The following is an 11,702-nucleotide window of genomic DNA, read 5'->3' on the forward strand; positions in this document are numbered from 1 at the left end:
GCCGGGCTGTTTCGGAGCCGACCGTTGTTGCCCGAGTAACAGGACAAAAACAACAAAGACGTGCAAAGTCAACTACCGCTGGATGGGATTCAAATTCAGGAGCACTGCTGACAAAAGGATTTCGCTCCCTTCAATTCAAATGACCTGTTTTGCATCATTTTGAGAAGTCCGGGCTCGATGGCGCAAACTGCGGGGCTTAAGATAACAGAACCAAAACTTGGTGGAGGCCTAATGTCTTCACAAGCCATTATGGTCAAGCTAACTTGAATAGATGAGGCTTTGGACAACCATGATGGGTATGCAAAGCGTTGTAGGAGGTTCATTCCCTCTTAAAAGGGTTGAAAAGAAGTCAGTGTATATTTATAACAACGCTTTGTTTGAATAACATCATTCACATCTTAATTCCAGAAAGAAATCTTAACGCTTAGCCCCGTGATCTGCAGAATCATTACGAAATAGTGTGCTTGTAACTGAAGGATTTTATTCCTCACTTAGCCCGAAACGGATGCCCCTGAAGTAGATTAGTCTTAATCCAAATTGAACACAAATTAGACAAAACAACGTGCGTCAGATGAAGGTTGTTATTTCATGCTGGAGTGCATTAGGTAATATGTCATCAAAGCGATCCGAGGCTTTTTATTCATTTGACATCTTTCAGCACTAATACAGTATCGGATTTCTAAGAAGCAGCAGTACACCGTCACACAGCGGGACATCTGGAAGAAAGCAGCGGGTTGCAGGACGGCTCGCTGAAAAGGGTTTCTACACACAACACAGATCAAGGCCATTCTGTGTGTGTGTGTGTGTGTGTGTGTGTGTGTGTGTGTGTGTGTGTGTGTGTGTGTGTGTGTGTGTGTGTGTGTGTGTGTGTGTGTGTGTGTGTGTGTGTGTGCGCGCGCGCGCGTGCCCCCCGAGAGGCCAGAGCCACGCGCGACTATCGCTCTCAATGTTATTCAAACGGCACCATGATTCTATTCTCACCTGGGCACCTTGTGTGAACATTACTCCTGTGTCAGCAGCATTAAAGTGTCCTTACTTTGCAGTCGGATGTGGTTGAACAAACTGGGGAATTAATTCTGAAAATGGGATTATCCTACGTGTGTAGTCGCTGGGATTGAGCTCGAATGTGCTTCCCAATAATTCTCCCCTGAAATCACTGGGGGAATATTAGCTGCTGACGCCGCATCATAAAGGTGATACGACGCATTCTAATGACGTCGACGGGAGCTCGATAAGCAATGTAAACAACGCATGCACAAAAAACATCTGCACTGCCGCAAGGAAGCGGTTAGTAGAAGAGGAAGGGAGGCCGTATTGAGTTAGTTGAAGGAGAAACTGGTTAGATGGATGTAGCAGGGTGTTTGTGTGTGTGTGTGAGGGAGAGGGAGAGTGGGGGGCGGCAGCAGGCAAAGCCATCATCCATAGAGCCCACAGTACACTCTGGAGGGCAAACAATCTCCCTAATTGAATCCAATCCAGGCTCACCACAGGAGGAGTCGAGGCGAGTGGCTCCATTCAGCGTGGAGGGGTGGGGGGGGGGTGGGGGGGGGCGGTGGAAGGGGGCGGAGAGGGCGTGTGTCTGTATTCGTGCGTCGACGGGATGCGTCGGCGAGGGCTTCAGCTAGCATGCCAAGCGAGTGGGGACGAGGGAAGTAAGTGCAAGAAGCAGGGAGTAAACACAGGGTCACGGAAGACAACAACGACAAACAAGGTTTTGGTGCTTGTGGGATGATGGAGGGTTGGGGGGCGGTGGGGGCATGCAAGTGAGCAGAAGGATGGGAGCCAGCTGCGTTTTTGCATGATTATTACACCGAAAACCTCATTTGCATCAGGGAATGAAATCAACACGCCCGGCAGATCCGTATGGTTACCGACCAAAAAAAAAAGCCCTCGGCGCCGGCGGCAGAAATTAAAGGCTTACCAACGATGTCCCGCGGATTTGCATATGAAGATGAGTACCTATCGTGAAGCATTTTCATAAACATCCCATTGCACACAAAGAAACACCCCCGATCGGCGCACATGAATGTTCTTCATCGCTGTGCCGTGTGCTGTAATCTGGGATCGACGCGTAATGAGACATTACAGCTTGGGCGGCTCGAGTCACAAGGGGTGATATACAAGTGTGCAATACCTTGGTGTGAGGCGCAGTGGGGGGGGGGGGCTTGAGTGTTCTCGCCAATCCTGTATCTCACATGACAGATCGAAAAATCAAGGTGTGACCTGTGAGGAAACAAGAGAGGGAGGGAGGGAGCAGGTTAGGAGACTTTGAAGGATAGTCTTAAATTAGTGAAATGTGGCAGCACTGAATCTCACAAAATACACATCGGGGGAAATAATTAAACCGTCAGCAGGAGGAACTTGTCATGTCTGCCAACAGGATTTCAAGTCACGTTTAACAGGCCTGTGCAGAGCCACCATGACATGGATTTACTTTGGAAATAAAAACAAAAGAAGAACGTTTCGAGCTCGTCTCTTCTGGGTCAACCATTATTAAATAGCGTCTTCATACATTTTTCAGCTGTTGTCTGGTTCCCACAGAGGTGATAGAGCCGGACTGCCGCTGTATGAAGCGCTATTCAGGTCACATCAGCTTTTAATGGCTGATTTATTGGGGCCCGACAGGGGCTCGCTGACGGGCTGCGGGACAAAGAGCCTGTTTTAAACTGCATTAACACTCTGCAGTAAATATCCCATACTGCATTAGCATTTTGATGACTGCATCCCGCAGCCACCTTTAGCACCGCCTCGTTGTCCCTCGTACACATTTCCTGTCGCTCCCTTGCTCCGCCTCTTAGCCTTTGCACCAATCCATATTTTTCTCGCTTTCAGCCTTTGCGTCACTCTGGCACTTTTCTCACATACGTTTTTTTCCTCGCTCATCGTGCTCAATATAAACCTTTGGTGCTCTGATACCGGTGTGCGCGGGTCAAGTGGTTAAGTTTAATTACGGCTGAATTAATGAGCTACATGAACGTTTCACAGCAGTGAATTCAAATTGTATCGAGTGAGATTGCAGTGGTACATTATTTCTCCACCTTTAATGCTAAAGAAATGCATTTAAAATAACACATCTCCCCTTTCACGCCCTCATTATTGTGATGCAAACTGTCTGTACATGTTTTCTAATTAAATCTGACCTGCAATTGAGGTTTCAATGGGAGGCTAGTGTCAGGAATAATAAACCCAACAACAATGAATTAATAGATCTGTGTTTACTATGCAAATTAGGTAGATGTAAGATCTCTCAGGGCTGTCTGTCACATGTCCACATGTATTTCAATAACACTGGCATATACTTTAAAGTGACTTGCTTTGTCAATAACAACTCAATCAAAGAGAAACCGGTTAAAAAAAGCATTTCGGCACTTCAATCAGGTTTGATGTGTCTGTCCCAGATCACAAACAAAAATTAAGAGATGCTACAAAAGACAAACCAAATAATATTGCTAAACTTCTAAATATCATCTGGGCACAATGGCCGGCGGATTTTGGCCTGCACACAAGTGCTGGGGCTGTGCTGCATGAAATCTGCTGTTCATTATGTTTGATCATATTTTAGACCTCGGCGGGGGAAGCAGATGCGATAGTTTGACTCCGACTGAACCGCCAGAGCTGGTTTGGTCAACGGAGCATCTGCCGGTCGTTTGGCCGGCTGGAAGTGTTTGGAAAGGAACACAATCACACCGATGGCAACAGCTAGCTGCTGCCCTGAAGAACAGACAGTTCGCAGAAATGTAAAAAACAATTATACGCTGGGCAGTTTAATGGACTGTAGCTGGCATCCTTTTCAGAAATGACCGTAATTGTACACATCTATATTTTTTCCATTAATTACCTTTGATGAAACCCATATTTGCGGATCTTTCTCATACAGAGACACAGTCAGAGTCCAATTCAAACTCGCTCTCTTATTATCATCTGTGTTAAAGGCTGTCGATGAGAACTGAAGCTTCCGACCCGTCTTCAAAGGGTTTTCGGACGAGACAAATGTACACCAGGCAGTTCCCGGCACTCGAGGCGATCTCGTACCATTAATGCGGATGGATTCTCATTCCAAAAATATGCACTTCTATTGAAGTGCGAGGCATGGACGAACCAATGTGACACGGTGTGAGATTGCAGCTTATAAAATGCCTGGTTGCTGGTTAATGAAAGCATAACCGCAGTTACTCAGGAATGTGATGAGTTAGCACTATAAACCCGTATAGATCGCGTTAATGCGGAACTGTGGGAACAATATCTGTAATTATTTTTTAGCGACATTGCAATTAGGGTGATGTATGATATTTTCATGGAACGGTTAACGGAGAATATTTTACGGCGCTTCATTGTAAATGCCTGATAAAGAAATGAACGTGACTAGCAGCGAGCACCACAACATGTTAAATTACTTTGAAATGAACATTAACAGAAGCTGTGAGCCTTTTAGATCATTTCTTTTGTTTATTAAGTCAAAAGGAAGCAGAGGTGCGTGACGGAGCACCCAGACGGCTCCTGTCTGTACACTCTTACAGTCATTCACTTGTCAGAGTTTATCAATATCGGATCAGCAAATGTACTTGGTACGATAACAGACTCATTTTGAACTCCTCTTAAAACCTGAATACATTGAAGTAGAGGACTTTATGATATACATACTGTAAATAGTGACGAGCTGACGCTAAGTCGCGCCTCGCCGTGTCTTTCATCTTAGGCCGACGGCCCCTTTATGTAACTGGACCTCTGATCTGAAGCTGCATAAGCAAACGTTCAACGTTCTCATCCCCCAAAAAAGTGAAGATGCCAGGATGAAAAGGGTGAAAAAGGTGAAAAGCAAAGCTTTCAGGGGGCCTGTAACAATCTGTGTGCATGCATTCGCCACAATGTAACAGCTCACTAGCATTCCCTTCAAAGCGAGGGAATACGTTGCTCCTTCAGTCTGACAAATGCTTTGCTGATGATGAGGAAGTATTTGAATTCATCAAACGTTCTGGAGCTGGTCCCTGCTGACTTAACTAAGTATACATGTGTTTAATCTCATAAAGCATACACACCTTTACAAAAGCATGTAAAATATTCTGACTTATTTCTTCAACTATACTCCTCGGTAAAAAACGAGATAAAAAGCAAACAAAAAAGAGAGCGCAAGTCTCAGAGCGGCAAAGCAAGAGAAAGTGCACGCTCTCGTATTCAAACTAAACACTCCTTTTCACATTAAAAAGGAAGGTTAACTATAACAAGAAGGTAGTAAAATTGTACCAAACGGAGCTGAATAAGATCCGTACGAGAACCTAGCAGTCTGCATCATCTTTGTGGTTACCTCACGCGCTAGCTTAATGCAGTCTCATGGGAATGATGATTCGACAGCACTTGGACCAAGTTAAGAGACACAGGGCTATCCACACTGCTTCTGCCTTCAGCATTGCTGAAAAACATTAGCAGCTCCCGTATCGGCTTATCATTGTACTCAAAGAGGAAAACTGCTATCAAGAGACAAAAGGACATACGAGGAATCAGGGGACGCATGCAGCCGCTGTATGACTGATCCAAGTCGACATCCTCTGGTGCGTCTCTATAAAAGCATTTACTGAGGCGCAGCCCCGTGGCCCGCCGAAACCTCATCAAAGAGTGGCTTATTTTATCAGTCAAGTGGAAAATGTGCTGAGAAAGAGAGGGAGCGGCAATAGTGAGGAAGTCAGCGAGAGTAACTAGCTATTGTGCCCATCGCTGACCCAAACACCCCCGTTACAGTAGCCGTGGCTGCTCACAACAAAAGCCCTAATCGGTGGAGCAGGGCTCAAAATTAAATGACCCTGTGGTTGTAACACTGAAACTGACAAGCCTCCCTGCGCATGCTGAGGCCAAAGGCAAAAGGAGATATAGCTAATGAACTGAAATGGATTGGAACACGGGCGTTTTTTTACAAGCAGAGGCAGTCTTGAGTAGCCTTTACACTCCTGTGGGAAGAACTGAAACACACTGTTGGTGCTTATTCGACTACAGCTACATGATGATACACACTATTGAAGAGAGATATAAGCAGGTTACATAGAGATCACATTGCCCCCCCTCGGGCAGACTCGACGTGTACCAGCTTAAAATGACTTTCAATAAACTACTTTATTTTGTACGCTGTGAGGAAGAGTCTGCATCTGTTTTAAGGTTCCACCATGAAAAGGTGAAAGCAAAAGGAGAATAATACATGACTGCGTCAGAAAGTCAAATACAAACAAGCTCTGTGTTCATGTAACACAACAAACTGTCATCCAGGGTCTGCTCATCTGGAGGGGAGGGGCATCTTACCAAGTCAATGGGCAGCATTTATAATGCATGGACAGCATCCCTACCCCCAAGGGTCACATTAAATTCAGGGAAGCAGATAACAATTGACTGAGGTTGCTGGCTGCTGCAGGGCTATGATGTATACTTGCGTGTCTGCCGTCTCATTCTTTAGTCTCACTCTAATTATCTGGCTTTTCATTTTCCTGTACCCACTTGTCTCATGTTGTGGATTATTTTTGTCACATCTTCCCCTCATATTTCTACGTCCTCTCCCACCATCTCATTTCCCCCCCAGTCTTCATTTCTCCCCCCGCACTCTGTTGATGGCATACCAATAAGAAGAGGTGGTGAGGGACATACGGCGGCCCTAACCCCAAAGGCTTCCTCATACACGGGCCCTAATTGGCCCTAATTGCAAAGGGCTGTAGGTTACTATGTTGTGTGCACATGGGTATTCTACGTCCACTACGTCTGTGAAAACCTACAAAAGATAGAGGTGATGAACAGACAGCCTCAAGCATCGCGTGGTTCACAACGCCTCCGTTTGGAATATGTATTCATTGGTGTATACGAGCGTGTGCGTTTGAATATTTATGCAAATATGTTTTTGCCACCCTCTGGCCCCAAGACTGCCTCTCAAGCCAAAACGATCATGTGATCGCAACAGGAAATCCCGACTCGGAACAGATTCTTAAAAAAAAAAAGACGAAGATTCATGTGTGTGGGGCATAAACATACTGTACATTAAATGTTAAGTCAAAAACGAGCTGTCAAAATGTCACACAGAAGTGCCCTCCTTTGCAGGGAGCGGTTTGCGTTAACTGGGGAATATCATTATGATAATCACGCATGTCTTTATTTGGAATACATACATATTCCCAGCACGCTGACCAACCTTGCAGCAAAACATGAAAGTCAATAGAGGGGGAAATTGTATGGGTGACACTAGAGGGACTTGACACCATAGGTCCTTCACGAGGGTGTATGTGCAATAGAGCCATTTAGCATTTTTCTGTGATGGTAATGCGACAGAGGGACATTTGTTCGGTCAAGGGTTAGCAGCTCAGAGAGACGGCGAGGACGTACTTGTGACCAGTCAAAAAAAGAGGATTACCTTCTGTCGTATTTGAGGGGATCCATTAGTAGAAATGGAATAAATTCTTCATTCGTCAACAATGAACTGTTGGCTTTCCACTTAAGAGAGCCGTGCTGCATCGTCGTGCTTCCACAGTCGTCTAGAACCAAACTAGTGAGTCCCTTACGTGTTTGGTAGTTTTCCGGCACACTATGAAATGTTGAAAATTGTAAAAAGAAGGTCAATGTCCATTTACTAGTCTCAGACAGGCTTCTTACATTTGCTTATTTGGAAAAGCTTGAAAACTATTGAAGCCAATTATTTTTTCAAATAATAGGTTTATTGTATTCCCTTTCATAGACTAGAGAATTACTAAATACAACACCATATTAAACAAATTTCTTTTGTCCAACTAAGTTGCTCAGAATGTAAAAATAATCGTTTACATGCATAGAAATAGCAAGAAGTAGATATTAAATGAATCAATCAATCAATCCCAAAAACATTGCCATTCAATTTCCACAAATCATTTAATAAACTGAAAAGCAATTAAAAGCCGTTTCAGCTCCGATGAATCGCTTATAAATAATAAAAAAAACATTTGCTGATCATTTCAATGACTTAAGCAGAAATGTAAACACATTTGCCAAATGGAAGCAAAGAACACTGTGTCCCACAACTGCTGCCCACTCAACTCAAAAAGAGAAAACCTGCAACCGATTGAAGCAGGAGATCAGGTTACAGGTGGTCTACTCCTGAATGCTGTTTCCTTCTGCACCCTTGCCCCCAACCCCCACCTGACAAATATGGAACTTGACCCTTTCTAAAATCTGAAGCCGCCCCGCATGTAACCTTGGCATGGGCGAAGGGAGAGAGGCGTGTTTCCAATAAAGAGAAGTCTTTGAGTGTGTGTGTGTTTGTTTGTGAAAAAGCATGAATGCATACTCTGTGTATTTGTGAAATTCAATTGTGTGCGTCCTTGTGAATGCATTTCTGTGTCTAAACATAGGTTTACGTGACCACATGGGTTTATTTATTCATATAGGACGTTTAAGTGTGTGTGTGTGCAAGGGTTCAATAACCATGTGTACAGCAGGGGGGCTCTGGAGTGTCTCAGCACCCAAGGCGCCACGGACATGGCTTGACAGGTGTGTGTGGAGGACCTAGTGGTCTGTAGAACAGCAGCGGGCAGCAGCACAATGTGTCCATTCAGGCCTGGAAGGAGACAACCGAGATATCGCAGGACCCCTGTGAGGAGGGGGGGGGGGGGGCGGTCAGTTGGGTGCATGTCAAACTTCACTGTGACTACAAAGAAAGACATAGCTATAACGGCACCAACACAGCTAATGGGCTGTGTGACCCCATGTTGGGTAGCCGTCCACTGGTCCGTGACACATTTGGGTTGTCGAGAAATCTTCACTCAAGTCAGATAATTGAAGCTAAAAATTGGGTTTGATGTAGAAACATAGGTCTTGATAGGTGAATAGCTGAGAATAGCACAGCAATGACATTTTATAGGCCACGGGTGAAAACACTTGGCAGAAAATATGATTAAAGACTTATAAAGTCCACACTACAACGCGGAATGTGAATGTGCCAAATATGTCAAAAGGTAAACAGGCCGTTAAAAATACATTTGCCCTTTTCTAAAATCTCAGACATCCGATTTTCATCATCAGTCATTTCGGTTAAGTTCAACAACAAATGTTGCTGGCTTGACTCATTTACAATTTGGTATTCGTTCCCCATTTACAAGGATGAATGAAGTGGCCATTCAGGTGGTTATATTTTTTATTATCTCTGAAAATTAATAAATAGTGAGAAAAAATAAGGCAGTAATTTAACTACAGTGGGATGCGTGCCTACAGACAATGAATTATGGTTCCAGACCCACTACGATGCATAACAATTCGCACAGACATACACATACACACAAACACATGTACTCACACACTACGTTACAGCTAGACCTCACACGGCAAATCACTGCGATATATACAAGCTAATGGCAGGATGTGACAGAAATGGCCATTGTCTGAGAGAATTACATGGCTGTGTGCTCCATACGTCCTTAACGCACATCTGACAAGAGCTTTTAAAAACACACAATGCCAACGGCACTGCCATCCATGCAGAAAATTGGACAGCCATCCTTCAGCTGCGACATAAATCTGCGGGGTAGCAAACCGCACTGGGGTGCAATATCGTATAGAACGAGCCTCTGCTGAAACCAAAAAGTAATTGAATGGAGGATAAAGGGGGGATGAGAGTTGAAGGAAAACATGTCATACGAATTTGATGCTCTGTGAGAGAATGCTTTCAGGAGATATGTTGCATGGAATGGACGAGTATGCTCAAAGGAATAAGCAACCAACTATCAAAGAAGGAAAAAAAACTGCTGGATAGCAGCAAAGTTTAGTGCTTTGTGAAGATGGCCCTGATGTCTTTGTGCAAGAAGTCATGTATAAACAGTTCCACAACAACCGCAGGATAACCTTAACCTCCACACATTCTTGGGCACATACTACACACAGGAGGTCTCTGCAGCAGAGACCTCCTACTCCCAAGGCTATCTGCCTACTAAATCACATTTGTAGAGTCATATTAAACATGTAGCCCTGAGGAGAGTAAGAGCTCAGCAAAAGAATGATAGGCATCTTTCTATCACTGAAAGAATTCACTGCATTATTGCATGCTAGTGGCTGGCGTGATAGCGACCGCCAAGCGACTGCTTTAATGTTACATGGTGGGGTTGAGAAAGCGGGTTCAATTCTTCTTGGGCACAGCGAGAGATAAGGGCCATGTTCACATCAGGTCACCTGCAATGAGCAAATGTGACTGCACTGAATGGATAGAATTGCTAATACAAAGCCACACAGTGTGGAGCAGAGGGAGGAGGGGGGGAGGGGAGGTGATTATGGTTGGAGCTACAAGAAAGGGCAGCACAGGAAAAGAGAAATTAAAAGTGTGATGTTCTGCAATATGTGCTATTGCCGGCAGAAGAGAATACGACGTGGACAACCTAAACCCAGTCTGAAAGCTCCCCTACCGCCCCCCCATCCCTAAACCCCACCTCCAACAATCGACTATCCCAAAAAACTTCATGTTAACGGGAAACTGATTAGGCAAGGAAGAAAAATACAGAAACGTTTAAAAACGGTGAGCAAAAATGGTTACGGTCTCGGCTACAACTGAAAGGGGAGCGGGCGCCCAATTGGAAACCCGGACCTTTGAAAATGCTACAACAACAGCAGACACAGCGCCACAGCTGTCTAATTAATCCCAGCATCCGAGGATTAATGTCCATCTGAGTAAAAGATAAAAAGATCTACCTCAACGCCAGTTCAGTGGAACTACAGGAAGCGGTGTTCCCTCTATGGAGGGAGGTGGAGTTCAACCCCTTCAATTGAGGATGATCTTATTAACTACAGCGTTATAATAGCTTTAACCAGTGGTTCTCAAACTGGTGGGTTGACAGGAGGGGGTCGCGTCATCACCCACCCAAAACAAAAAAATAGCGAAACCGACATGACGTATTCAAACCACGACCCCCTCACAGTAAAGTGATATGTAATTATTTTTACATACATTTTTATATATTAGGATGCAATTCATTAAAAACAAAGATGGAACGACCCTATTTTTTTTTCTTGTAGGGGATCCTCAAAGCGGCCCTGACAGAAATAGTTTGGGAACCACTGGCCTAAGTCAACTCTTAAATTATGTTTTTACTAGTTGCCGTTGTTCAATCGTGTTGTCATCAGTACACACTGGTCTTCCGTCAGTTTACTTGGTAAAATAGCTCCACACAAACAGTTTCCAGAGCAGTTGGAGCAGTAGTCTCTCTAACCTCCAAGCTTTTTTTTTTTTCCTTCTAGAAATCAGGTCAGAAGAGTCAAATTTCCTTTTTTAACTTGGCATAATAAGTCATTTCAGCCACTTAGCGGAGGTAACAGTATACCAGGGCACCAAATGGAAAAGCTTTCACAAATGGAAACAATATATCATGACAGTCGGTATATTTTCTGGTTCCTGTTACTCGGGTCATGTATAGGTCGGTATTGAGATTTTAAATGAGGTTGGTTCAGCATATTTTGCATGCCATTAAAATTGTATATTGGTGATGGGTACCAAAACAAACCAACAGTACATGGTAACAGACACAAGGAGACAGATGGCCACCGGAATGGGGTTTCTTATGCATGACGAATTGTCGCATCTGCCGGTGTGAGTGTGCAAAGCGTGCGGTCAGGGTAACTTCTCAAGAAAACAGGAGGAAGCGTCACCTGAAATCAAGCAGACAAATGTCACCTGTTTGATAAGTAACCAATCTTTGTATATGTGCAGTGGCAGAGACAGGCAG

General features: G+C 44.4%; 1 protein-coding gene across 17 annotated transcripts in view; it reads right to left on the bottom strand.

The window, feature by feature from the left end:
* The window catches only part of LOC120822056 (adhesion G protein-coupled receptor L3), a 189,397-nt gene that overhangs the window by 153,932 nt on the left and 23,763 nt on the right, over positions 1-11,702 (bottom strand). For all 17 annotated transcript variants that reach the window (XM_078106244.1, XM_078106255.1, XM_078106250.1 and 14 more), the window contains one exon: positions 2,135-2,223. The gene's annotated coding sequence lies outside the window, so the exon portion shown is untranslated. The remainder of the gene's footprint in view (positions 1-2,134; positions 2,224-11,702) is intronic.

Source organism: Gasterosteus aculeatus, chromosome 7 (genome assembly GCF_964276395.1).
Source record: "Gasterosteus aculeatus chromosome 7, fGasAcu3.hap1.1, whole genome shotgun sequence".
NCBI lineage: Eukaryota > Metazoa > Chordata > Actinopteri > Perciformes > Gasterosteidae > Gasterosteus > Gasterosteus aculeatus.